The following is a 25,405-nucleotide window of genomic DNA, read 5'->3' on the forward strand; positions in this document are numbered from 1 at the left end:
TCCACCCAGCTTCCCAGAGTCTGCTGGTTCATTCTCGGTGGGGGCGGGGGAATGGAGTGTTGCTCCCTCAGGAGCGGGGTCCTGAGCAAACTAACTTTAAGCCAACATTTCTCTTAAAGAGTCTAACCAAGGACTTCGGAAAAAGAGCTAGGTACTGAATATGTTGCTCCTTGTCATTTCTGGTGGAAGGAGGTGGTCTCCACACATAGTTGGTGCAATGCGGGAGCGTTCCTCACAGTTCCAGAAGTAGGGGAGGCCGCGGTGGATCGAGAGGGGCTTGCAACCACCCACACACCTCCTGCCTTTGCCCTGTGAGGGAAGGAAAACTCCATACTTTGACCCTGCTGCCATCGGAGCACACACAAGGACCCCTTCTTCTTCACCTCAAGGAGGTGAAAACTGGATACAGGCCTATGGCTTTGCTTTTTCTCATTCATGTTAAAGATGTGTGTAAGTGTTGGGAGAACCTTCTCTTCTGTGATCAACTTTCCTTCCCATGTCTACAGATGCAAAGCATAACTGAGTTATGCCACTTCAGTCCTGCTTCCCTGTTTTATCATTAGGGTGTCTGGAGAGTGGGGACTTGGGGGGGGTCCTAACAGAGCTGTGTGTCAGCTCTGAGTCAGGTCTTAGGAAGTTAAAGTCACCAAGAATGTCCCAAATATATTTCTCCTTCAAGGAGATTCCTTCCCATCCATTTCATATATATAATTAGTTTATTTTTATGTGTATGAATGTTTTGCCTGCATGTTAAGTGCACCCATGTCATGCTATGGTCTCGGAGGCTAGAAGAGGGCATTGGATCCCCTGGAACTGGAGTTACAGGCTGTTGTTAGCCACCATGTGAGTGCTGGGAACCAAACCTGGGTCCTGTGCAAGAGCAGTCAGTTCTCTTAACTGCTGAGCCATTTCTCCAGCCCAGATATATATATTTCATTTTCTGTGTTTGTGTGTGTGCAAGACCAGGGCACTTGTGTGGAAGTCACAGGACAACTTGTAGGAGCTGGTTCTCTCCTTCTATCATGTGGGTTCCTAGGATCCAACTCAGGTTGTCAGGCTTTGTGGCAAGTGCCTTTGCTCACAGAGCCATCTTGACGCCCCCTCCAAACCCATTTCTTAGCCCACTGGCCTGGAGACTTTGATTCCAATCTCACTCCTATGTCTACAGTCTTATTTCCCTTAACAGCGGAATTTCAATTCCCCAAGTGTTTCTGTGTTCTCATATGCCTGCCTGCTCAGTTGCAAAGTTCACTGGTTCACTGATGTACAAGGAAAGTGTCTTTCTAACTTGACCCTATTTTTGAGCATCTTTACTAGTAAGGCAGGCAGATTAGGACACACTTAAGCACCTGTTTGGACTCTGGATGATAATTTTCCTCTTGAGGATGGAATCAGTACAATATGATTCTCTTGGGAGGCAGTCAACCTGAGTTGGTTCTCTTTGCTGATTTCCCAATGAATGCAGATAGATAGAAGAGGGGTGAGACAGGAGCTCATAGGTTGGGAGATGATTCTTGGGATATATGATTTAGTCTGTCTTTGGGTTTTTAGGTCTTTCTTCTGCGTGTAATTTTCACAAGTGTAGACTTTGCTAAGGTCCACAAGTAGTATAAAATTGGGGGACCCCATGTCCCTGCTGCTCTAGTTTCTGGAAATAACCAAACCAGAAGCCAACGTGGGGATTGGCTGCAGTATTTTTGAAATGTTTATGGAGCTTTGGCCTTGTAGGCAGGAATCCCCAGCACCCTCACCCCTTGGCAATATTGCTATAGGGAAAGCAGGGCCTGGCCAGTCCTGTAGTCTGGCCACCTTGCCCCATGATCATACCTCTGCTTGGCTGGGATGCTCAGAAATGGCCTCTTCTCAAAATTCTTTAGAGAAGAGATCCCCTTACCCCGGGGTAATGGCCAAGTTTTGAGACAGGGTCTCATTATGTAGTCAAGCTAGCCTTGAATTTGAGATGCTCCTGTGTCAGCCTCCTGAGTGTTGGATTATAGATGTGTGTCATCATATCTGTGCTTCTTAAAGACCCTGGGAAGCTGAGGCTTGTGGAGTTGGGGATAGCTGGCACAAGCCATGTTTTCTCTTTCCAGTACTTTAGAAGTATTACAAAAGGTCTCAATGTAACCCTGGTTGGGCTTAAACATGCTGCATAGACTAGGCTAGGCTTGAACTCAAGAGATCTACCTGCCTCCCCAATGCTGAGATTAAAGATACACAACCACACTTCGCCTAAATTTACACATTCTTTCTTGAAGAGACCTCATAGGTTTGCAAGACTACTTAAGTGCTACTGACTAAAATTTTTCTAAGAAAATATAAGTCAAGACAGGCAGGGTGGTACATACATACCTATAATCTCAGCACACCAGAAGCTAGGCAGAAGGATCATTGCACATTGCAAGTTTGAAGCCAGCCTGAGTGACACTTCAAGATCCTGCCCCAAAGTAAAGATCAATAAAAAAATCACATAAACACACACAAAAGTGGATATCAAAATAGTTTAAGATAAAGAGGAGCCAAAAGGGAAATATTGAATGTGGTTCTGCAAGCTGGCTTCTCGGTGATAGAGTAGCTTGTGACCACAACATGAGTGCTAATAACATCTTGGAAAGGAGCACGTCTAGGTAGAGTTGCTGACTACAACTGTGTTTTTTGTGTCCAGTGTGTAAATTTAGGCATTATTATCTGAAGCTTAGATTTAAATTGTTCACCTGTGTCACATGATTCTAACTCAGACTTCTGTGCAAAATTGTTCTGGGATTTAAATATGCACTGAGTTTTAGGTGCTTTCAATTACTGTGTTCTGAGGGCAGTCTTGCTTTTTTTTTTTTTTTTTTTTTGAGAGGATCTCACTATGTATTCTTGACTGTTGACTGGCCTGGTACTCTCTATAGGCCAGTCTGGGCTAGAACTCACAGCGATCCACTTGCCTCTGCTGGGATCAAAGGTGTGTGCCACCATGCCCAGCTAGATAAGCTGAACTCTTTGTATATGCATAAAGAAGTCAGAAGCTAAGGAAGAAGCTAAGGGAAACCTTTCACACATTTATTATTTATTAATCTTGTGGAGGGTCCACATACCATAGCACACAGGTGAAGTTAGGGGATAACTTGCAGCAGTCCATTCACTTCTTCCACCATGTGGGTTCCAGAGATTGAACTCAGGTCTTCAGCTTGGTGGCAGGCGCCTTTACCCGCTGAACCGTCTAGCCGGCCTAAAAACCGTTTCTTTTTGAAGATCAGTATAAACACGTTGCTTTTGGTAAAATTCTCTTAAGTCATTTCATCTAAATATAACATCTGTTCATTTTTTGCTAAATATAACGCCGGGTTTAATGAGGGCTTTTCATAGAGTGAGCTTTTGGGAGTGCCTTGCCTGTGTTACTGAAAGTTTGGCACTTGGATTCCAAGGGTGACATTTGGTTTCAAACTCTGAGGAGGACTTGAACCTTGTCAGTCAGAATTCTCTTTGGGTGGGTGGATCTGGCAGGGAATATCTGACTCAACTTGTTATAATTTTAGAAATCTATGGTTTAGACTCAGTCTTCATTGATGTTGTTTCTAGGACTTCTTAAGGAGAAGGTGGTCTGATGGTATGTATGCACACACGTACATACCTGCATACCTACACAAACTTATATATGCACATATACACATAATTTTTTTTGTTGTTTGAGAGAGTCTCACTATGTAGCCCTGGGTGGCTTGGAACTCTCTATATAGACCAGGTTGGCCTTAAATTCATAGAGATCTACCTGCCTCTGCCTCTTGACTGCTGGGATTAAAGGTGTGTGTTATGACTGGACATTTTTTTTTTTTTCTGAGGCTGGGTCTCTCTATAGAGCTCTCAAATAGGTAACTTAGCAGTTAATCAAAGAATTGCAATCAAGAGAATTGTGGAATAAGGAAAAAAAAAATCACTGGAAAATTTTCTGTTAACAGAAAGGCCCTTGCTTGAACTTCTTTGGGAGACAACTTTCATTTACTAAAACTGAGGACGTTCAAATTAATCCTTAAATTTAATCTGCACCTCCTTGACTTCAATGATAATGCTAAGGGACTACGGGATTGATGAGTTAGACACAGTCTTTGGTCTAAAAGATGTAAAACTTGAGTTGGGAAAAAGTAATCTTAGCACTTTAAGAAGAGGTATGTATTAAGAGGCAATTAAGTCTGGAGAGGTGTTTTTAGAATAGAAAGTTTGGAAAATTGCTCTGCACTGAGATGAACTGAGGAAGGTGATTAGAGGAGGTAGCTTTGATCTAACCAACTAAACCCTTCCTTGCTGTTTTGTTTCTGGGAACAGGGTCTTGCTCTGTAGCTCTGGCTGACCTGGTACCTGCTATGTAGCCCAGTCTGCCTTCAAACTCACATTGATCCTGCTTCAGCCTTCCAAATTTTGGGGTTACAGGCGTGTGCTACCACGATCAGCTTGTTTTCTAGTTCAAAGTAACTCTTGTTAATTATAACAAATTTTAAAACTGCAGAGGTATTTAAAGCGCAGAAGTCCTCCTTCACTCTGATGGTGAGACGAAAGCTGGCACTAGAGGAATAAAGAAAGGGAGGGAGGCATGTTTGGGGCTCTTTGGGGTAATGCAGCTTATTCTGTTCCCGTTACCTAGCATGATAAGGAGCGTGGGAAGTCTTGAGTGCTAAGAAGTCTGCTCTTATTCAAGAGGCAGCAAAGACCCACCTAAAGTTATGCCAAGGGCTGTGTGGATGTGCCTCAGGGGTAGAGTGCTTGCTTTCTGTCGCTCACACTTGTCTTACTACTGCTTAGGAAGATAATGACGAGTTGGAAGGGCAGGACCTGGAAGGATCTAGACTATCAAGGAGACTCACATGAAGCAGGGCTGAGGCAAGAGGGCTTAAGAATATCAGAGAGGAAAGGAAGGGTTGGGTTGGGGGACCTGGATGGTTTGCCTGCGTTTCATGGAGTGGGGAAGATGGTACCCAGAGAGAAAGTAGCTGCGGGTACTGTACTGTTCCTTCCTGGTGTCTGAGCCTGGAGGACTTCACCAGGTGAGACCCTGGCTTTCCACCTCGGCCTTCCCAGTGTTAGTCAAAGCTACCTGGATATTTTAGCAATAGCAGACAGAGCACACAGAGGCTGTGAGGGGCTCTCATTTGGGGGAACTCTTCAATGTTAGTGGAGATCAGTGGGTTCAAAGGGAAGTTGTGACGACGTGATGCAGGGGAGCAGAAGAGGGGAAGGGGAAGGCTGCTCCCGGTAGGGAAGGTAGTCATTGAAGGGGGTAGAAGGGATACTGGCAGGATAGGAGGAAGGTCCAGGGACTATGAATGACTTGGAAGGGAAAGAAATGGCTGTACTTTACACATTTCACTTTCTGTCTAGGATTACCTGAAAGATGATGGAGAGAGAGACAGACCTAGTGAAGAAGTCTAGCTGTGGGAGAAGAGGGAAAGTTAGAGCCACAGGCTCTGTAGTCCACTGGACAAATGCATTGAGGATGCTGGCAACAGAGCATGTTTGTGGGATAGTCGGATAGGGTTGAGGATGAATGGAGAACCCAGGAGATGAGGAGATGGAACCGAGAACTTCTGTAGGGAGGTGCTTTATTTAGGTGTTCTCCCATTTTACAGACTAGCTGTAGTCGATGATGGGGATGTGGGAAAATGCAGAGGTGGCATTACTACATATCAAGAGGAGTGTGTGCTGCATGACTGGATGGCTCTTTAAAATTTATTTATTTAGGGGCTGGAGAGATGGCTCAGTGGATAAGAACATTGACTGTTCTTGCAGAAGACCTGGGTTCAAATCCCAGCACCCACATGGCAGCTAACAACTGTCTGTAACTCCAGTTCCAGGGGATCCGACAGTCTTTTCTGTCCTCTGCAGGCATTGCAAGACACAGGTGTACTTACCTACATGCAGGCAATACACGCATACACATAAAATAAATTTTAAAAAAATTTATTTAGTTTATTTTATGTGTATGAATATTTTGCCTACATGCATGTAAGTGCACCATGTGAATGCAATGTCCTTAGAGGCCAGAAGAGGGCATTGGATCCTCTGGAACTAGGGTTAAGAATGGTTGTTAGCTGGTAGGTGCTGGCTGGGAGCTGATCCCAGGTCCTCTGGGAGAGCAGTGTGTGCTCTTTTTGTTGTTGTTGTTTTGTTTTGGTTTTTTTTGAGTTAGGGTTTCACTGTGTAGCCCTTGCTGACCTGAAGCTCCCCAGCTCCCTATGTAGATCATGCTGGCCTAGAACTCACAGAGATTATCTCCTTACCTCTGCTGGGATTAAAGGCGTACACTACCACACCCAGCTCAGCAAGCGCTCTTAACCTCTGAGCTATCTTTCCACGCCTGAGATCCTGTCTTTAAAAAAAGATTTTTGTCTTAACACTTTTCATTGCTGGCAAATATGTAGTTAATGGGTATTATTGAACGTATGTAAATGGCCTCACCCTATTTGGAAAACACTTGGCAATGACTTCTAAAATCTTCCTAGTTTTCATAGTTTCAGACCTGTTAGGAAGTAGGTACTTGTTATTCCCATTCTGCTGCTGTGCAAACAGACTTGTAGAGGTCAAGTGTCTTGTACAAGGCCATACTACCGGTCACTGCAAGTGCCAAGATTTGAAGTTGGTTGAGTGCAAAGTCTAGCTCTTCTCTCTCTCCCTGTGACTTCACACACAAGCCTGATATGACAGGCCCTCTCCGGAGGCCACTGACTTGTTTCTCATTCAGAAATCCTGTGTCAGTTGTCAGCTCAGACAGAGAAGCAAATTTGCCTCCACTGAATTTGCTTCCACCTTACAAACAGGCATTGACCTGTCCCTTCTCTAATCAACAGTTAGGTCTGAGTGTGTGGCTGTGGTCAAAGCTGTCCTGCCAGGACTATGCTGTGGAGGAGTAAATTACCTTTAACCTGCTGCTCCAGGAACTTACCACCTGAGGAAAAGGGGTTATCTAATACTTCACTGACGTGTTTAGAAGCTAGAGATGGCTTTTCCTTGTTGAAGTTGGTGAGAGTTAGAAGTGTCCACAAGTGTGTCTTTGGTGTGAAAGAACACTGGAGGAATCAGTTTGCTTGCTATTTCTGCAATTTAGATTCCAGCATAGTTTGGTTAACAAACCAAGTCCTGGTAAACCAAACATGCAAATAGTGTTTCCTTATGGTTCATTTTATAAAATATTTGGCAAATTACTTGCTTTCGTTAAGTACTGTACAAATAAATAGTCAGTCCCAAGTATCTATGACAGACCATTAATGACTAAAGAAATAAATATTGAACATTTACACAATGATTGTTTTAGGATGGCAGAGGAGGTATTGGGGTGTGGGGGGTGTAAGGTGGTTTGAAAAAAGAATTTACATATTTCTTTAAATATTTATTATTTGTTTTATTTTATTTTTTGTGTGTGCATGTATGCTGTGTGGGGGTACCTACTGAGGCCAGACGTGGGCATTGGATACACTGGAACTGGAGTTTTAAGGGTTTGTGAGTCACTGTCATAGGTACTGAATGTGGAACTTGGGTCCTCTGGAAGAGTAAAAAGTGCTCTTACCCACTGAGCCATCTCTCCAGTCCCCAAAGTTCCGTATTTTGGGCTCTACTTTCTAAATCATCTTCCAGCAGCCTCTTCCTGAAAGTGACAATGCTGGGGAGGCCTTCAGAGATTGTGGCTAGAAGCTGTGGTACTGTGGAGGAGGCTGCGGAACTGTGCGGGGAGACTGGGGAACTGTGCGGGGAGACTGGGGAACTGTGCGGGGAGACTGGGGAACTGTGGAGGAGGCTGCGGAACTGTGCGGGGAGACTGGGGAACTGTGAGGGGAGACTGGGGAACTGTGGGGAGAGACTGGGAAACTGTGGGGGAGGCTGGGGAACTGTGGGGGAGGCTGGGGAACTGTGAGGGGAGGCTGTGGAACTGTGGGGGGAGGCTGGGGAACTGTGGGGAGAGACTGGGGAACTGTGGGGGAGGCTGGGGAACTGTGAGGGGAGGCTGTGGAACTGTGGGGGGAGGCTGGGGAACTGTGGGGAGAGACTGGGGAACTGTGGGGGAGGCTGGGGAACTGTGAGGGGAGGCTGTGGAACTGTGGGGGGAGGCTGGGGAACTGTGGGGAGAGACTGGGGAACTGTGGGGGAGGCTGGGGAACTGTGAGGGGAGGCTGTGGAACTGTGGGGGGAGGCTGGGGAACTGTGGGGAGAGACTGGGGAACTGTGGGGGAGGCTGGGGAACTGTGAGGGGAGGCTGTGGAACTGTGGGGGGAGGCTGGGGAACTGTGGGGAGAGACTGGGGAACTGTGGGGGAGGCTGGGGAACTGTGAGGGGAGGCTGTGGAACTGTGGGGGGAGGCTGGGGAACTGTGGGGAGAGACTGGGGAACTGTGGGGGAGGCTGGGGAACTGTGAGGGGAGGCTGTGGAACTGTGGGGGGAGGCTGGGGAACTGTGGGGAGAGACTGGGGAACTGTGGGGGAGGCTGGGGAACTGTGAGGGGAGGCTGTGGAACTGTGGGGGGAGGCTGGGGAACTGTGGGGAGAGACTGGGGAACTGTGGGGGAGGCTGGGGAACTGTGAGGGGAGGCTGTGGAACTGTGGGGGGAGGCTGGGGAACTGTGGGGAGAGACTGGGGAACTGTGGGGGAGGCTGGGGAACTGTGAGGGGAGGCTGTGGAACTGTGGGGGGAGGCTGGGGAACTGTGGGGAGAGACTGGGGAACTGTGGGGGAGGCTGGGGAACTGTGAGGGGAGGCTGTGGAACTGTGGGGGGAGGCTGGGGAACTGTGGGGAGAGACTGGGGAACTGTGGGGGAGGCTGGGGAACTGTGGGGAGAGACTGGGGAACTGTGGGGGGAGGCTGTGGAACTGTGAGGGGAGGCTGGGGAACTGTGGGGAGAGACTGGGAAACTGTGGGGGGAGGCTGGGGAACTGTGGGGGAGGCTGGGGAACTGTGGGGGGAGGCTGGGGAGCTGTCGGAGGGTGGCTGGCTGAGCACTCCTAAAACACTGGATTGTTGCAAGGCACCATAGTTTAGTGAGATGAGTATCTTAGATCTCCTAAAGTAAGTGCAGCTATTCTTGTAGAAATGTCTACACAAAATGTGTGGAAAGCCAGCGGTGGTGGAACATACCTTCAATCCTACCGTTTAGATGAGTCCGGTGCGAAGAGTGCTGGCAAGCCTTTTCCCCACTGAGCCATCTCACCAACCCCAAAGCTACTGCATTTATTCAGCTTAGCATGGTGTCAGGACATCTTGAACTGTTGAAGATATGCATGAATTAAATGCAACTGTGAATTGACTGTGCATTCACTTTTTTGGTTTCTAAATATAATAGTTTTGCACAGCCCTTCACAAACGTTTTACTAATTTCACATATTAAAAAGTAGATAAAAAGCAGAGGAAAGTGGATCTCTCCAACCACCTTCCAATAAATTCCCCAAACGAATATATCAGGGTCAATGAAATCAGTTGGGTTTGTAAGGCACACCTTCTAGAGGTGAGGTCTTCCTGAGATTCTTATCAAGGATCTTATATGAGTGCCTTGCAGCCTGGAGCTGGAAGGATCCGCAGCTAAGGGTGTAAGTTCGGGATTACTGATCTGACCAAGAGCAAACAGTTTCCAGTGAGTGAATGATAGACCTAAGACATGGGCTCAGTTGCTCTCACTGGAAGGTGACACTGCCCCCACCAGGGGAGGTCCACAGCGAGTCATGCCCCAGAGACAGTGCCCCACAAACTACTTCTGTATTTAAAATAGAACACCCATGCATGATAAAGTGATTTATTTGTTGAATTTTGGCAACACAAATATTTAAACACCAGCGTTAAAAAGCAGCCCTGTAGGCGCCTTCAGTGTTCCAGGGAACTGTTAGAGCTCTTCCTACACTGAACTGTTGAGCATCTAATATGATAATCTCTGTATTATTCTTGAGGAAGCTGTGAGATGAAACCAGGGATCCAGAGTCACCTCCCCAGAAAGCAGTGGAGCTAGCATTCCAGCCTTGGGGTGGCCAGAGAGAGCTGGTTGCTAGAGGCTGCTGTTTCCCCTGGGGAAAATTGACTACAAAATTAATGTGAAAATGCCATTTGGAGCAAGATTTAGAGAAATTGTATGTAGAAATAGTAAGATGACAACATCTCTGTGTCCTTTCTTTGTAGTGATATTTCCATCCTTTCACTTAGGCACTTTTAGCATCTGGGGTGGTTAGAGCCTTAATGTGCCCCTTAGCTCCATTTCTTCTCTCTCTCTCTTTTAATTCCTTTGTAGTTTTCTTCTGATGTCTTGAGGTGGTAACTTGGTTTCCTTAAGCATCATGATATCTAATAATTATGTGTGTCTATTGACCTAGTCTGTTGTCTCCTTCCTACTACTGACCAGCCTTACTTTCTTGTGAGTATTCTTGTGTATGTAAACTTAATGTAGTTCTACTTTCTAATTATGGTATCTACTTAGAACTTTTCTAGTTGGGAGTATTAGAGTCTGTGAGATGAACGTGCCCTGCACTTTTATTAATGTTTTCTAGCCTCTGTGTTTGTGTTATGTTACGCTTATTATTAAGACCTTGGTGTCAAAGCTTTGCAGTGGGAGAGGGTGATTCTTACAGGGACATTCCCTGACAGCAGGACAGCTGGTGTCTGGAGGGGTTGAGACTCTAGTCTTGAGTCCCAGTCTATCCACAGACTGATTTTGTGTTTGTGTGGCCCAAGGCTAATCAATGTACTGAATTAAGTCCCCCCAACCCCTCACACAGAGTCTTGCTTATGTAGCCCTGGCTGACTTCAAACTTTTAATCCTCATGCCTTAGCCTCTACCAAAACTACCCAAAGTAACCAATATTTTATTTTATATTTTATTTTATTTTGGTCTTTTTGAGACAGGGTCTCCCTATAGCTCCAGCTGGCCTGGAACAACCAATATTTTAATTAAATTAAGTTTACCAATTAATATATTTATCTTGTGGGGAGGGCATGGGTCCTAGAGATCAAACTCAGGTTGCCAGACCCGATTATAATCACTTCTACCATGGACCATCTTGCTGCCCCTTACCCAATATTTTAATGATCATTATTTTAAAATTTCTTTATAGGAGATGATTAAATAATATAAGGGAAAAGCCAGAAATGCTTAAAAGTAATTGGTACCTCAACATCAGTATTTCATATGGGTTTTGATTTCCTTTGCAAAGATTTACATATCACTTTATAATTGTGAGCTATCAACAGATGTTGTGTACACATATGCTTTATGTTAAAATTAATATATACATAATACATAACAGTATATCAATAAAACATATACAATATAAGTATATAAATATATACAAATAATATCAATATAAAAGCAAAAGCTTTTATTTTAATTTTTCTAAAAGGATTTATTGGGGCTGGACAGATGGCTCAGTGGTTAAGAACACTGACTTCTCTTTCAGAGGACCTGGGTTCAATTCCCAGCACCCACATGGTGGCTAACAGCCAACCATCTGTAACTCCAGTTCCAGGGACTCCAACACCTTCGTCTGACCTCCGCAGACATTGCACAACATAGGTGCACTTACACACACGCAGGTGATACACACATACACATAATATAAAAAAATAATAAAATAGTTTTTGAAAAAAAGGATTTATTGCTGGGTGTGGTGGCACACACCTTTAATCCCAGTACTCAGGAGGCAGAGGCCAGGCAGATCCATATGCGGTCAAGGCCAATCTGGTCTACATAGCAAGTTTCAGGACAGCCAGGGTCACATAGTGAACCCTGTTTCAACAACAACAACAACAAAAACAAATAAACAAAAATACCTGGAGTGTTGGGTCAGAGAGACAGCTCAGTGGGTAAAAGTGCTTGCCATGCAAGCCTGATAATCTGAATTTGAACACCAGGACCCAAGTAAAAAGTCAGATTCAGTAGCTTGCTTCCAGCATTCCTACAGCAAGAGATGGAGACAGGAAAATACCTGGGAAGCTTGCAGCCCAGCTAGCCTGGAGTTCGCACAGCTGCAGCGCTCCTGGAGGCACGGAAACAGGAGAAACCCTGCCTCAGCAAGGTGGAAGGAGAGAACCAGCTTTCCTGAAAGTTGCCCTCAGACCTCCATATGCACACACCCACAGTCCTACATCTATATCACACACACACAAAATAAATACAAAGATAAAATGAAATTAATTGGGGCTGGAGAGATGGCTCAGCGGTTAAGAACACAGATTGTTCTTGCAGAAGACCCGGGTTCGAATCCCAGCACCCACATGGCAGCTAACAACTGTCCGTAATTCCAGTCTCAGGGGATCTGACAGCCTCTTCTGACTTCTGAGGGCATTGCACGACACGGGTGCACTTACCTACATGCAGGCAATGCATACATACACATAAAATAAAAATAATAACATTTTAAAAAAAGTTTTAAAAAAAGGAAATTAATTTTAAAAATACATTAGCCTTAAATTTAAAGATAATTAGGAGTGCTGCGGGTGTATATTAGAGGTAAAGTGTCTAGCATGCTTAAGGTCCTGGGATTGATCTCCAGCACCACTAGAAAACTAGAAGACAAAATTGTAACTACTGTTGATTAGGGTGTTTAAAAAGAAAGAGAAAAGGGAGCAAACATTTTTTTTGGTCTAAGATTAGTTCAACATCATCCTACACTTGACATGTGCAACATCATACTACACTTAGTTGTCATGTGCAACATCATACTACACTTAGTTGTCATGTGCAACATCAGGCAACACTTAGTTAGCACATCTCTTTGGTCTCTATCAGTCTAGAGCATGCTTTTGTTTTTTGTTTTTTGTTTTTTGTTTTTGAGATAGGGTCTCCCTGTAGCCCCAGCTGGCCTGGAACTCGCTATGTAGACCAGGCTGGTCTGGAACTCACAGAAATCCACCTGCTTCTGCCTCCCAAGTGCTGGGATTAAAGGTGTGTACCACCACACCCAGCTCATATACTTGGAACTTGCTGTATAGACCAGGCTAACTTCCAACTTAGAGAGATCCCCTGCCTCTGCCTCCCAAGTACTGTGATTGAAGGGATGCATCACCACACCCAGGTATATAAACTTTCTACAAGTGAGTTTTTATTTATGTATATGTTTGTGTGCCTGCTTGTCTGCATTTGCATTGTGTGGGCAATGTCTAGAGAGGTCAGAAGAGGGCATTGAAACCCTTGGAGTTGGAGTTACAGGTGGTTGTGAACTGCTCAACAGACACAGGCTGAGAACTGAACTCAGGTCCTCTGGAAGTACAGCAAATACTCTTAATCACTGAGCCATTTCTTCAGCCCCTCTTATGCTTTTGATGTCCCCCCCCCCCTCTGATGAGTTGATTCAGTTGTACAGTTTGGTATTCTCAACACATCTCATAGGGAACTCCATGTTTCTTTCCTATTATGGCTGTTCATTTTGATTGCCAGGGAGCTGGGCATGGTAGTAAGCTTGGGAGGCTGAGACAAGAGGATCAAGACTTAGAGGCTACCTTGTCTCAAATCACTCTTGTCCCCACAGGTTTTCCATGTTCCCCCATTAAATTTGCTATGTTTCTTTTCTTTTTTTCCCCTACTGGTTTTAGTAGCCCTTTGTGATTATTATTTTTTAATTAGCGACATCTTAAATTTTTACTTACATTTAATTAATTTATTTATTTATTTATTTTTGGGTCTTTTTGAGACCGGGTCTCCCTGGAGCCCCAGCTGTCCTGGAACTCACTATGTAGACCAGGCTGGCCTTGAACTCACAGAGATCTGCCTGCCTCTGCCTCCCGAGTGTTGGGATTAAAGGCGTGCGCTACCACGCCTGGGTACTTACATTTTTAATGTTGCATGAATGTTTTGCCTGCGCGTAAGTGCACTCGTGCATGCAGTGCCCTTGGAGGTCAGAAGAGGGCATAGGAGCCCCTGGAACTGGAGCTATGGACATTTGTTAGTTGCCATATGGGTGCTGGGAACTGAACCCAGGTCCTCTGCAAGAGCAGTCAGTGATTAACCATTGAGCCATCTCTCCAGTCCCCATGATTCTTGCCAGAAGTGATTATTACTGTGGCAGTTGCCAAATGAATGATCCAGTTTTTAAAAGTTGACACTGGAGTGCAGGAACAATAATGCCTCCGTTCACTAGCCTATTTGTGAATACTAAAGATAAAGGGACAAGATGTTTTGGGGCCTGTCATGAAAAATGTCAGGACTGTGTGTAGCAGTTCAATAGTGAGTACTTGCCTAGTGTACATACTTGAGGCCCTTAGTTTGTTCTCCAGCATTGCAAAAAACCCAAAACAAGACAGGAATCAGCTTCTCTGTAGTTTTTGTAGTCTTTATTATGTCTGGGTCAAAAGTGCTATATTGAAGAATTACAGTACAGATTTTGGAGGGTTTGTTTTCTTTTTTCTTTTGAAAGGTGATGTTCTACTTTGCATTCATCCTTCATAGGATGTAAAAAAGAACTTCCTGGGTGGGTCTGGATTTTTTATCTTCTTTCCTCTGGAGTTTGTTACCTTCAGGGAAATCTTTCTTTTCTTTTCACTTCTTTCTTTTTTCTTTTTCTTTTTTTGTGACAGGATCTTGCTTCTGTAGCCCATTATGGTCTGGAACTCCATCCCCTGTCTCCATCTCTCAAGTACTGGTATCACAAACTCGTGCTCCGTCACTGGGCTTTAGATTTCCATATTCTGCCTTGTTTTGGGTTTTGAGCAGAATCTTGCTGTTTAGTCCTGACTGGTCTTGAACTTACATTTCTGCTTCTGCTCCCAGGTGTTGAGATCACAAGCGTGCCGTAGATTTAGAATTTTTTTTCCTTTAAATTTTTTTTTAAATTTGCACACGCATGCCACTACAGATATAAGAGGAAAACTTACGGGAGTTGGTTGCTCTGTGCACCACTTGGGTCCTGGGAATTGAACTCAGGTTACTGGTTGAACCAACTCTCTGGCTCAGATTTAGATTCTTTATTAAGTTTTTCTCTTTCTTTCTCTCCCCCTTCCCCTCTACGTCCCTCTCTTTTCCTCTCTTTATCTCCCTCTCTCCCTCATATTCCTCCCCTCATCTCCTTTCTTTCTCTCGGTACTGGGGTGCTGGGGAATAGAACCCAGGGTCTTGCACATGCTACACAACCATGCTATTACTGACTCACACATGCACATACCCACCCACATACAGAGACACAGAAACACACACACAGACACGCACACAATTAAAAATAAAAATAAATCTTTTAAATTTATTATTTATTTTTATTTTATGTGTATGCTTGTAGGTAAGTGTACCCATGTTGTACAATGCCCACAGAGGGTAGAAGAGGCTGTCGGATCCCCTGGAACTGGAGTTATGGACTGTTAGCTGCCATGTGGGTGCTGGGATTCGAACCCGGGTCTTCTGCAAGAACAACCGATGTTCTTAACTGCTGAGCCATCTGTCCAGCCCCCATATCTTTAAAAAACAAAAGCAGTCTGGATAGATGACTCAGAGGTTAAGAGCACTGACTGCTCCTGCAGTGCACCTAGGCTGGATTCCCAGCACCCACATGGCAGCTTACAACTGTTCACAACTCCAGTTCCAAGGGAATCCAATGCCGTCTTCTGATCTCTGTGGGCATTGCACCACATTGTTCCACTTACATACATGCAGGCAATACATTCATATACATAAAATAAAAATAGAGCTTTTTTTTTAAAATAAATAAATAAATAAATAAAGCTCTCTAAAGGATTTTCACTCATTTCCCAGAGAATGCTTAGCTGATTTTGAGGGGGTGTGCCCAGATGATGAGAGCAAATCCAAATAACACCTTTCATCTCCTCATCTCTAACATCCTCACACTAATGGGATATGTTTGTCACCTTATGAGAACATCTGGTCATTGATCAGGTAGACATTCAGGCCTCACAAAAATTGAAGCTGCAGCCGAGGGACAGATTTCCATTCAATACTGAAATGAGGCCATGGGACTTGCTTTAGTTGCAGAGGTTTGACAAGGTTGTGTATGTGCACATAGAGGAGCTCTGTCCAGGTGAATTCAGTGTTAGCCATGGTGGTTCTGGGTTGTTAGGGGCTCACTGGTTCTTTTCAATTTTAATTTCTGGTGACTGGAGAGAAGGCTCAGCAGTTATGAGCACTGACTGCTCTTGCAGAGAACCCGGGTTTGGTTCCTGGCACCCACATGGCAGTTAATAACTATCTATAACTCCAGTTCCAGGGGACCTGATAACTTCTTCTGGCCTCTGTGGGCACTGCACACATGATATCACTTATATACTTGCAGACAAAACAGTCATACATGTAAAAAAATAAATAAAATATTAGAAAATTTTATAATTTTTACACTGCATCATCTTGGGGTACTTACTTTGATTTTTAATTAATATATATATTTTTTTCTTGTGTGCGTGTGTGTGCATGTGTGCGTGCGTGTGTGTGTGTGTGTGTGTGTGTGTGTGTGTGTGTGTTGCAGGCCTGTGGTTGATGTTGGGAATCATCCTCAATTGCTCTTCCACTTTATTCTTTGAGACAAGGTGTCTCAATCAAACACAGTCCTTGCTCATATGGCTGGTCTCGCTAGACAGCTTGCTCTGGGGATCCCTTGTCTCTGCCTTCTGAGGATGGAATTATAGAAAGGCTGCCACACCCACCCAGCATTTAAGTGGGGTTTGGGGATCCAAACTCTGATCCTCACCCTTGTGAGGCGAGCACTTTAGTCATCGAGCCATCTCTCCAGCACCTATTTTATGTTTTTGAGATAGGGTCTCATGTATCCCAGGCTGGCCTCAAACTCACTATACAGTTGAGGATGACCTTGAACTTTTGATCCTCCTGCCTTCAGCTTCCAAGTGCCTAGATATAAGTGTGTACTACTATGCCCAGTTTATGTAGTTATGATTAAACCCAGGGATTTGTGCATGATAGACAAGCAGTCTACCAACTGAGCCAAATCTCTAACCTATTTTTCATTTTATCTTTTGGTGCGAGGTATCAAACATAGGTCTTTATGCATAACAGGGAAGTGCTCTACCACTTAGCCCCTTATGCTTAATTTGGGGTGACCAGTCTTCTAGATTTCATATTCCAAAGGACTCTGGCTATCGTAGTTCCTTTTTGATCACCATTACCCTGGTACATTGCCTTGTATACAAAGTCTGATTCTTTCTGCACATGTATGAATAATTTGATGCTGTTTATTTGTATTTCTCTTTTTCTATGCCCAGTGTGTAATAAGATAAACATTGCCGGGCATGGTGGTACACGCCTTTAATCCCAGCACCCGGGAGGCAGAGGCAGTTGGATCATCTGTGAGTTCGAGGCCAGCCTGGTCTACAGAGTGAGTTCCAAGCAGCTGGAGCTACAGGGAGACCCTGTCTCAAAAAGACCGAAAAAAAACAAAAACAAAAACAAACATAAAGACCTGTCTTCTTGGACATTTTTTAGGTTAACAAGTCTCCACATACATACACACACACACACATCTACAAACATGCATACACAAATGCACACCATATACATTTGCTTCTGGTGTGTAGTTTTCGATAAGTTGATCATTGGCTGATCATTTTCATTTTGCTTAAATTCATCTCAGCATTGAGCCTCTACAGCCACTAGAGATAGACCTTTGAACCTGGCCCCTGGCTCATGTCTGGGAACCTCTCTTCATCTGTGATACAGGGAGTGTGTGTGCACTTACAGAGACCATATGTTTTTATAGGCCTGTGCCAAGGAAAATACTTTAAAGTTACATTAGCAACTCATGGTATTTTGGCTGCTCTGAGAGGACACATGATAGTTTTCCAGTTATATGAACAAGGGCTTTTGTTTTATACTGAAGTTTCTTACAGGCTTCAAGAACAATAGTGCTTCTATCAGTACTTGCCAGAGCCATGTCTTTGGATGAATAGGTGGAGCATGCTAGGTTTCATTTCGGTGGAACTCCTGAGGTCCCTAACGCACCAGTGTGCATCCAGATCTCTACAAGGCGGTGGATCGAGCAGGACTTGTTGGCTCATTTGCCTGAGGCTTCTTTGTGTTTGGAATGCCACCCTTTTTCATGCCTCGGTCACACCTCCTATTCCCCTGGTTCCAGTCTCACTTACGGCTCCCTTCTGTAAATTCTCAGTTTGCCACACTAAAATACACTTCACTGTTGCTCAATATGTGTCCTCGTTATCCAATATGCATTGTCTCCGAAGTCAAGGTGTGGGTCTGTTGTATCTCTTCTCTATTACACACTCAGCACCAGGCGTATAGAAGACCCTGAGGTAGTATTTGTTGAATGAATGATGGAACCATAGGACCCCTCTCCCAACGCTGCTACTCCCCCAAGTAGCATCTCTTGGGAACAGTCCTCCATAGAACCCATTTTCATGACAGGAACTGTGGGCAAGCTTCTGGGCTACTCTACTCTTGGTATTTCATTTTCAAATATGAGCAGAATGCCTTCATGATTTTAATTCATGTACTGCGCACATCCAGCTAGCTGAAACATGGTGCTTGAACTTGTCTCAGTATTGCAGTGTGCCAGCCAGGGTTAGAACCTTACCTTCCTGATACCGGTCCCAAGGTCTGTTACCCAGCTGGCAGCCTACACCCCCTTCTAATGTTGTTGGTTATATTACTGGGAACCAGTGTTTCTGACTGTCAGGACAGGAAGAAATCAGAGGTTCCTTTGTACACTAATTAGCACAGGCAGAACAAAAGGCCTAGCTTGGTTTTCGAGTTCAAGTTTGGCTCATATGCGATCCTCAGTGAAGATTACTATCTTAGAAATATTAAAAACAAATGTTAAAGAAGCCATAATGAGGTAGAAAGGGGGCTCAGGATTCTTGTTTTCAAATAACCCTGGGTAAACAGACCTCTCTCTAAAACAGACATTTGTGTCCCCTCCTCCACTTCCCCGGGAACTTTTGGGTTTAGTCTTTGTCATGGTCATTTATTTTTTCTAAACCCAGAGCGGTGGAAGGGTCTGTGTGCTAGTCTCTCATCAGTATGTACAAGTTTTGTTCACCAAGCCACTAGTTCTTCAGAACTAGAAAATTAGTACATGGAGAAGTTGGGTCAAATCCACTAAGTCAAAGAGAATCGCACGTTTGGCAAAATGCCCCTTGCCTCAGGAATGACCACACAGCCTGCGATCCAGCTTCCTTTTCCTCCAGCCTGATCAAGACGAGGTCTGGGCAGGGAGCACACAGAACCCCCCTGTGTTCTCTCTTCTCCCCCAGTCTGAGTTCCTGAGAACATTCTTGACCAGATGGGGGGAGCTCAGGGGCCCAGTCAGCCACGGTACTCAATGAGACTCTGTATGTATATGCCAAATGAAATCTGCAGGCGTCTTTACGAGCTCAGTGACCAAGCTACAGATGTAGAGAAACTCAGAAGGCCTGTGTTTGTGTAGTCTCAATTCCTGTAAAGTTTCCATAAGTACGTTCAAGGACTTTGCACATGGAAATTCAGTTCCTCTGCTCACACCCTACTTACTTTTTTTTTTTTTTTTTTTTGAGACAGTGTCTCACATAGCCTAGTCTGGCCTCAAACTAGTCATGTAGTCAAGGATGACCTTAAAATCTTGATCCTCCTACTTCTATCTCTTAGTGCTGGCTTTACAGTGTGCACCACCATACCTGGTTGGTGCAGTTCTGGGAATAGAACCTACGGCCTCATGCATATGAGGAAAACGCCAACCAAACTACATCCCTAGCCCACCTTATGTCGTATCCGTTTATGCCACATCAGTCTGTGTGTGCACGCTTGTGCATCATAAGGAATTGTTATCCAGGACACCCTGCGCCAGCAGACTTTTGGCAATGTTTAGAGAGATTTGGGGGGGCTCAGTCTTGAGGAGGGGACATGCTACCAGCACCTAGTTAGCAGAGAGGCCAAGGAAGCTGATGCTAAGCAGTCTTCAGTGCACAAGACAGTTTTGCCGATATACGACTGTGTCTCTAATGACCCTAGCAGAGACGGAGAAACTGGTGAGCATGCACATACAACTATACGTGTACAAATAAAGATATTAATGAATTTGAAGAACTGTAAATGCTAGTTTGATTTTAGTTATGAATGTGGAAACTGATGCCTAGAGAGGGGAAGAGAGCTCTTTATTTTATTTTATTTTATTTTATTTCATTTTATGTGTATGAGTATATTGCCTGCATGTAAGTGAGTGCATCCATGTGGGCTTCGGATTCCCTTGGAACTGGAGTTAAGGACAGTTCGTAGCCACCATGTGGGTGCTGGGAATCGAACCCAGGTCCTCTGCAAGAGCACAGTGCTCTTAACGGCCGAGCCATCTCTCCAGCCCCCAGAAGAGAGCTCTTAACTACACAGAGCTAATGAGAAACCTAGCAAGACCAGAACCTGGGCTTTTTGTCTCTCTGATCACTACTATCTGTGTGTGTGTGGTGCATGGAGTGTGTGTAGAGGTCAGAAGTCAAAATCAGGTGTCTTCCTTAGTCCCTCTCTGCCTTATTTTTATTTTATTTTTTATTGCATTCATGTATTTGTAGGTGTGTATGTGCATGTATGCACACCATAGCAGTTGTGTGCAGATCAGAATAACTTTCGGGAGTTGGTTCTCTCCTTCCACCATGTGGGTCCCAGGGATGGAACTCAGGTTGTCAGACTTGGCAGCAAGTACCTTCACTCATTTAGCCACCTGGCTAATCCCTCAATTTATTTTTTGAGACACGGGCTCTTGCTGAATGTGGAGCTCACTGACTTGCCTAGGCTGGCTAGCCAGTGAGCTCCAGACATCCCCATCCCTGCCTTCCCAGTGCTGGGATTTCAGATAGATGTTGCTATGCCCAGCTTTTTATGTGGATTCTGGGAATACGAACCCAGGTCCTCATGTTTGCCTAGCAAACACTGCCAACTGACTCATCGCCCTAGCTCCTGAGCACATTTTGCAGTGATAACAATTTTATTCTTTGTTCTCCATGTCCCAGAGGAGTATTGTATCCATTACTTCATTTAGTGCTCAGAATGACCCTGCAGGTGGAAGGAACCTAGGTTATCCCTGTTTTACTCAAGGGGGAATCAAGACTCAGAGAGGTAAACATCCCTACCTGAGGGCACATAGCAATCTAGGGGAAAGGACAGGCTTTCTACCCAGATTTACCCATCCCCTGCTATGTGGCATGACCTCCTGTGTTGGCTTGTATGAACTTGCACACTGCAATCTATACAGGAAAGACGCTAGACTGAAGGACCAGTTGGTCTTCTTTGGCAGGTAATCACACTTCTTTTTTTGTTTTTCCTCTCTTTCTTTTTTTTTTTTTTTTTTTTTTTTTTTTTTTAAGATTTACTTTTGGATTAGAGAAATGGCTCTTTCAGGGGACCCAGGTTCAGTTCCCAACACTCACATGGCAGCAAACAATGGTCTGTAACTCTAATTCCAGGGGATCTGACTCCCTCTTCTGGCCTTTGTGGGCATTGCATGAACAAGTACTCAACATATATGCAGGCAAAACATTCATACACACAAAATTAAAATAAATCTAAAAAAGTTTTTAAAATATATATTTTAAATTTTGTGTGTGTTTGCTTGTATGTATGTATGTGCACCATGTGCATACACAGTGCCCTCAAAGGACAGAAGAGGGCATTGAATCCCCTGGAACTGGAGCTATACACAGTTGTGAGCTACCATGTGGGTGCTAGAACTGAACCCGGGTTCCTTGGGAAAGCAGCAAGTGCTCTTAACCACTGAGCCTTCTCTCTCCAGCTCTGGTAGTTGCATTTCAAAGCTCTATTATAGAAATGGCCATTTGGGCCAGAGCTTTGTTAGTGTGGGGCTCTGAACTTTAGAACCCAACGGATTTGGGGTCCTTCTCCCCATGGTGGGTCCATGGCACTTGCTGAGAAGGTCTCTAAGTGGGATAGGTAGGACAGTGGCCAGTCCACCTATATGGGATCAAGGTAGTGAGGTGGGCTAGGCAGAAGGATGGAGAGACCCTAATGGCTTTATCTGTCCCTGCTTAGAGAGGTCTTGGGGGATAGTGGGAAGTGATCATTTGTGAAACAGGGGACATGATTTTAGTGGTGACTTCTGGACTAGAGAAAGCCCTGGAAACTCAGAATGCTGCTCAAAGGACAGAAAAAGCAAGCACTCTGCAGCAAGGCGTCAAGGTGGGAATCCCTCTCCTGGGAGGGTCCATGGTGAGTGAGGAATCAGCTTCAGGTGGTGTAAGCGAGGCTGTGGGGCAGGCTGTGGAGCTGTTGGAAACTGGAGTCCATGGCCTTTGACCTCTGCCGAGAGACTCTTTCACATCTGCCCAGAACCCTGCTTCTACAGCGAGTTACAACTCCTGCTGTGGCTCCCGCAGCCAAATCCAGGGAACGAAGGACAAATGATCTTTGGAATCCTTTAGCTTCTGTGTCAGGGATTCCCTGTGAAGCTGAAGCTTGTCTGACGCTCTGAAGATGCTTTTTTTCTTTCTCTTTTTGAGACAGGGTCTCCCTTCAGCCCCTGCTGACCTGGAACTTACTATATAGACCAGGCTGGCCTTTAACTCTGCCTCCCAAGTGCTGGAATCAAAGGCGTGTGCCATCGTGCTAGCCTAAATGCCCTTGCTTTTTTAAAGTAAGATCTGGTTTAGAAATAATTTGTGACCACACCTTTTGCAGAGAGAGGTTTAGGGGCAGGAAGAAACCCTACATGCAGTCCTAAGGAAAATCATTGTTTCAGTTATCAAAATCTCTAACTGATATGGGCTAGAATAAGTCTTCCTTGGGAAAGGGCATGATAAAGTTTCCTGCTTCTTTTCCAAAAGAAAAAAAATCTAGTGTTGATGAATCTTTCATTTACTATTCTGCTTTAAGCAAATATTATTATGCCTCTCTCTAAGTGGATAATTGAGCAGAGTAACATGCTACTTGATTTCAGGCAGGCCTCAAGTAGGGCCTGGTCCTTTGGAAATGCTCCAAAACCCCATGGCTCAAGCTCACCTGTAGGGCTTCCTGGCACATAAGGCCAGAGTCCCCTCTCCCACCCCCACACTGTCTGTCCTCAGAAGAGTGCTTCATCCTAATGAAGATCTTCTTGTTATTGAAATATGTCTTTAAATCTGACTGCATTTCCATCTGTGGTACAAATTGTCTTCCCTCAGGCAATTTTTGCCTCAGAGTTGGCTGTGAGGCCAGTGGAAGCACAATTGGGGCTTTGTAGTAAGGAGGGCTTGCAGCCCTGGAAGGTGGGGCTAGTCTTGTCTAAATAAATAGCAGTGGGCTTTGCTTCGGGAAGAGGGGATTCCTGGAAGGAGAGATGGACCTGGTTCAGGAAGTGCCTCCTAGTGTTCCTGAGGCTTCTTGGGCTTCTTTAGGCCTCATTGTTCCTTGCTGTGGTCACAGAATGTCCTTGGGCCCCAGGTCTCCTCAGGTTCTGCCCTGACTCTGGAGCTCCTAGGACAAACTCTTGCCTCAGACACTTGTCTCCATCCAGTTGCAGACCAGCCCTCCCACCTCTGACTGCAGCCTTCAGAAGATTAGCTGCTGGCTGTTCTTAGTCTCAGTCGTTGAGCTGACAACTGTCCCTCTGTGGGCTCTTCTTCAGGCTTTACCTATGCTGTGGTTGTTGTCTCTGTGCCTAGAGATGTCTTTTGACAGAGCCCTGGAGACCATCTACTTGCTGTCGGCCTTTAGGAAGCTCTGCATGATGTGAAGACGATTGGGCTTGGCTTTCTTACTGCTTTCCACATCAGTGCTGGCCCTGTCTCCTTCAGAGTATCTGCCTTTGACATGTCAGAGTCTTAAAACTTTAAGGTCATATTCAGGCTTCCTTGGGCCAGGACCTTGGGAAGGCTTGTCAAGGAGATGTTTGGGAGAAAATGAAATATCTGGTCTTTCCCCCATTCATCTTCACAGCAGGCCTAGACTTGTCTTGCCTCTGACCTTTGCCCCTTTCCCCTTCTGCTGTGTAGGAGTGAGCTGCCTCCCCAGCAATCTCCATTGCTACCCAGGCTCTGTTTCCTGTTCTCCTGAGGTGCTCTCACTGCTAGTCACTTCTTGGTTTTGGGATTCAGAACCTGTGCACCTGAGTAGTGCCAGAAACATTGGCTCGGGGGACCAAGTAAACTTTGAGATACTGTTAGCCACATGTCCTGTCTCCAGTCAATGCTTTTCTTTGTTTTTTTAAAAACTCTTTTGGGGGGGCTGGAGAGATGTCTCAGCGGTTAAGAATTCAGTTCCCAGCACCCACATGGGCTGACTCATAACCATAACTTCAGTTCCAGGAGATTCGACGACCTCTTCTGGCTTCCATGGTCATATCACTCACGTGTACAAATCCACATATATTAAAATTTTTTAAACAGGGACTGGAGAGATGGCTCAGCAGTTAAAAGCCTATGCTGTTCTTGCAGAGGATCTAGGTTCAGTTCCCAGTACCCATGTTAGGTGGCTCACAGCCATTTCTAACTCCAGTTCCAGGAGTTCTGATGCCCTCTTATGGTCGCTGTGGGCACCTGCACACACATGGTGCACATACAGACAAGCAAGCAAACACATAAAATAAATAAATAAATAAAAATTAAAAAATCCAAAACCCCTTATTTTTCCTTTTCAAAAATCTAAAATTATTGTATTGAAAAATAGATTTTTTAATATATAGTTTTATGATTTGAAACACGTATATAGATTCATGTCATCACTATTATAGTTCCAAACCCTGTAACCATTGCTCACCAACACTCTACTCAAATATTTGTTGACCACACTGTGTGTGGTCAAGAAGTTTCCTTGGTACCTACTGGTTAGTGTAGGATGAAGAGTGGTCGACTCCAAGTTCCTGAAAGCCTCCCATTTTCCTTTGCTACTCATTCTCACAGTGCTGTGCTTGGAAGTCTATTCCAGCAGGAGTGATGGCCACTCCTTCAAAACAGACAAATCAGCATTGGCCCAATTATTCCTCCTCCCCACCCCTGTAGCCAGGCTACAGTACAGTATTTTAAACACTCTATGCTTGTTCAGGACTCCTATTTCTTTGTTTATTTTGAGACAGGGTCTCCCTGTAGCCCCTACTGTCCTGGAACTCGCTACATAGACCAGGCTGGCCTCAGTCTCACAGGGATCTGCCTGCCTTTGTCTCCCAAGCACTGGGATAAAGGCGTGCGCCACCACATCGGGTGTTTCAGGCTCCTATTAAAAATACTCTCAGTTCAGTGCTTCAAAATCATGTATTGTGGGAAAAAAAGGATGAGTTCCAAGTTTAAATGAATGCTGTTTGTAGTGATCCTGAGGAGGAAAGATGACGTGAGCAAGATGTGAACAAGAGCCGTATGTAGTGTAATCTCAGCACTTGTGGCAGAGCCAGGAGGATTGCCACAAATTCCAAGCTAGTCAGGTTTTTGTCTCAAAAGATACCTGCCCCCCCAAAAAAGATATGCAACAAACTCTTGACCACAGATCTGAGCCATTTATTTATTTATTTATTTATTTATTTATTTATTTATTTATTTATTTACAGAGTCACAC

General features: G+C 44.8%; 1 protein-coding gene across 3 annotated transcripts in view; it reads left to right on the top strand.

The window, feature by feature from the left end:
* Positions 1–25,405, top strand: part of Tcf7l1 (transcription factor 7 like 1) — a 211,042-nt gene that overhangs the window by 2,036 nt on the left and 183,601 nt on the right. The window lies entirely within an intron of this gene.

Source organism: Nannospalax galili, unplaced genomic scaffold (assembly GCF_000622305.1).
Source record: "Nannospalax galili isolate Female #2095 unplaced genomic scaffold, S.galili_v1.0 scaffold279, whole genome shotgun sequence".
NCBI lineage: Eukaryota > Metazoa > Chordata > Mammalia > Rodentia > Spalacidae > Nannospalax > Nannospalax galili.